Source organism: Lactuca sativa, chromosome 5 (assembly GCF_002870075.4).
Source record: "Lactuca sativa cultivar Salinas chromosome 5, Lsat_Salinas_v11, whole genome shotgun sequence".
Taxonomy (NCBI): domain Eukaryota; kingdom Viridiplantae; phylum Streptophyta; class Magnoliopsida; order Asterales; family Asteraceae; genus Lactuca; species Lactuca sativa.
Window position 1 is genome coordinate 166,187,998 of NC_056627.2, and position 4,135 is coordinate 166,192,132.

Sequence of the window (4,135 nt, forward strand, 5' to 3'; positions counted from 1 at the left end):
CACCCTCCCGCCTTATATGTTCCACAATGATAGCTTTCAACAAAATTTCCAATGTCACGTCGTTTTAATTTGCAAGCCATATACACATGTTCTTTCAAATTGTGAAAGATTTGTAAAGCCAAATTGTAACCTCCCCACCAAAATATACTTGATTATATATATATATATATATATATATATATATATATATATATATATATATATATATATATATATATATATATATATATATATATATATATATATATATATATATATATATATATTACCTATTATATTTAGAGAAAATAACAAATCTAGTCGTATTTCCTAATGCTTATTTAGTTAGTAGCTAAGAATTAGCCTTTATTCAAAAATAGTCTACCAAACAGTAGACAATTAATTAAACATATGGTTTGAAGAGTTTCAGAGGTAATAACCAACAGTTTATGGCTAATAGGATACGGTTTCTAGATCCCATCTACGGTTTGGGGGCCATTCGCCTAGAATTTATAAAGTTAAAAATTTTCATTTAGGTCATTTTTGGGTGTTTAAAGTTAGAGAAACGATCTCAATGGTGGTTCCGAACAACAATCAGGTTTTTCTTCTAAAGTTTGTTTTTTATTTGTTTTCTATCATTTACCTTGAAATCTAATAGTATTTGGTATTGTTTTTTTTATTTTTATTGCAAAAATTAAAAATAAGAAGAAGAAGAAGAAAACCGTAGGTACAGCATGCCATTTACGGTGTACAGGTTGTTGACGTATAAAATGTGCATTATAAGTTTGTACACCACAAATGGCATACCGCATCTATGGTTTGCGGTGTTGTTATTATTATTTTTTTTATTTCTAACATGTATATTGATATAGTTTTATTATGTGGTATGTTATTTGAGTTGATTTGGTAGTTTGAACGAAATAAAAATTCAATGCCAAGAGCAAGATAATAGGGTTTTTGATCAAAATAGTAGATGACACCGGCAATCTAGGGTGTACAAGTTGTTGATGCACATTTTGTACATTAGAAGTTTGTACATCGTAGATGGCATGTTCATTTGCGGTACTTGTGCTTTTTTATTTTTTTAGTTTATAACATTATAGTGATATCCATTTATTATGTGGTATGATATTAAATGATTATTTATTTTTCAACATGCGGACAAACCATTAATAAATAATGTTTCAGTTAAAGTCTAATGTCATAAAATAGTGGAAGTGTTTAAATGTTTGAACATAGAATGCTGTGAGTTATTTGTGAGGACTAGATTTGATCATTGGTTAGATGTATCGGTGCATACAAGTGATATGTTACTCATTCACATACTGTTACTTCATCAGTTGTGACCGACTCCTGAAATGGATGTGTAAGAACATATATATTTTAACATATCTTGGTTTAGTTTTACATTCGTTGGGGAGGAGTTTTGTTTCGTTACTGGTTTTTGCTTCGATCGGTGTTCATAATCAAGAGTGGAATTCAAGACTTTTTATAAAGAATGTTACAGTGGTAATACATTTTGCTCACGGTTCTTTCCACATTGCACAAACACTACATTATGTGTATCTGATTCAGGAGACATTATAATGAATAACCAGTTTTATACGTTTTCGATCGAGGATGGAGTAAAAGTTGTTTTGTTATATATTCTCAACCAGGTTTTTTTTTTGGAAAAGTGTAACATCCCAAGCTCCAGAGTAAAAGTTGTTTTGTTATATATTCACAAATTTCACGCTCTCCCTCCAGGAGACTCTGGTTATACAGTGATAGGATTTATCCCTATACACCTAAGGGTACAGTAATGAAGTAGCGCCTCACAGTATCGTGCAATCTAGTTTACATGTTATGCAGTATGCGTTCTACCGTAGTAAAAATCTGAATGTATACCGCGAATAATGATAAATTACAGTTATGAAAATCATGATATAGCAGTGATATAAACTGTAATCGGTTTCTGTTCCAGTGCATATGTTTAGTAGAGAAGTTTCTATGCTTGATAAGTTTTTAGAGAAATCCCAAACTATACCGATTATAGTTTGCATGTATAACGTAATGAATATCGTATCCGTAAAAACTATGCCAATTTTTAGTGGAAACGCCCCTTATGCTCAACATAGTACAAAAGGGAAATAAAGCATGAAGTTTGCATAAGTTTTATGTATATTCCTGAAAACGTTTATGTTTAGCTTGTAAGAAAACATTTATATTTAGCTTGTATTCCCCCCCCCCCCTGAAAATCTTAAAAATACTGAAAAATATAGGGGTATGAACTCACTGTTGTTGCGTGGGGTTGTTGACTGAAATGAAGATTCCCGAGTTGTTGTACGAGACCCTTAATGAGTCCGAGACTTGCTTGAATCGAAGAACTGGGTTTTCAGCCAAAAGTACCACCAAAAAGGTGTTTACGGCCGTGAACACAAGTTTACGGTCGAGCTAGCGTTTACGGTTTCTGAAGACTCGGCGAGTTTATGGCCGTAAACTCAAGAACAGAGTTTACGGTCTTTGAAGGTTGGACCGTAGACTTGGAAAATGATGTTTGGATGCTGATTTCGACGCGATAGGTGATTCCAGACGTTCCAAAGGGCTCCAAACGGTATTTTTTGACGTTTCCCGAAGTCTAAATGCGATTTTGTGGGTTTACTGTTGATGAATCTTAGAGAGAGGATGAGAGAATGCGACTAGAAACGTCCCAATGAAGTCGGAGGCATCGTATTTATAGGGTGAAAGTGGGGTCCACACAGCACTGGCCGTAAACAGGTTTACGGTGGTAAAGTAGTTTACGGTCGTAAACGAGTTTACGGCCGAAAACATGTTTACGGTCGTAATCCCATTTAGACCAAAAATATTGATTTTTTGAGATATTCGGGTTTCCACGCGATTTTTGGTTCCGACTTGCAAATAGTTTAATTAAATATAACTATATTATTTTTATTAAACCAAAATTTTTGATGGAAAAGTTAACGAATTCAAAATTTTATTAATGCAAAACGCGTGACGGAAACGGAAAAAGTTTCGGGTTGTTACATAATCCCCCCGTTAGAGGGAATTTCGTCCCGAAATTCGAACCTAAAATACAAATCATGGATTAGGAAAGAGATGCGGATACTTAGTTTTCATCTGGTCTTCGCGCTCGCAAGTGAGTTCAGGTCACCGCTTTGCATTCCAGCGAACCTTCACTATAGGGATGCGACTCTGTTTTGTTCGTTTGATCTCTCTATCCATGATTTCGACCAATTCTTCCACAAAGTTGAGGTTCTCATCGAGAGGAATCACGAGTGTCTTATCGGACAGACACTTCTTTAGTTCGATACGTGGAAAACGGGATGAATGTTGCTGAGTTCTCGCGGTAACTGACGTTTGTATGCTAAGGGACCGATCCTATCAAGGATCTCAAATGGTCCAATGTACCTTGGGTTTAGCTTTCCATGCTTCCCAAAGCGTATCATGCCTTTCCAGGTTGAGACCTTGAGAAGGACGCAGTCACCAACCTGGTACTCCAAGGGTTTTCATCTCTTGTCGGCGTAGCTCTTTTGTTTATCTCGTGAGGCTTTCAGTCGTTCCTGGATTTTTACAATCTTCTCAGTTGTCTCTCGGATGATCTCAGGACCAGTGAGAGTACAGTCGGGAATTTGACCCCTGGCTAGCTGCGTGTCGCCCACCTCAGCCCAACACAGAGGGGATCTGCACTTGCGGCCATAGAGGACTTCAAACGACGCAACCTTGATGCTGGTATGGTAGCTGTTGTTGTAGGAAAATTCAACCAAAGGAAGATGAGTGTCCCATGACGTGCCGAAGTCAATGACGCGGTCTCTCAACATGTCTTCCAATGTTTGAATTGTCCTCTCACTCAGTCCATCAGTCTGCGGATGATAAGCCGTGCTCATATCCAACGTAGTTCCAAGAGCCTTTTGTAAAGACTGCGAGAACCTAGATGTAAACCTGCTATCTCGATCGGAGATAATGGATGCAGGCACACCATGAAGGTGAACTATCTCTTGAAGGTAGATCCGTGTGAGTCTTTCCATTTTGAAGCTTTCTTTGATTGGCAGGAAGTAGGCGGACTTCGTCAACCGATCGACAATTACCGAGATAGCATTGTGCCCAGTCGGAGTTCTGGGTAACTTGGTGATAAAATCCATGGTTATCCTTTCCCACT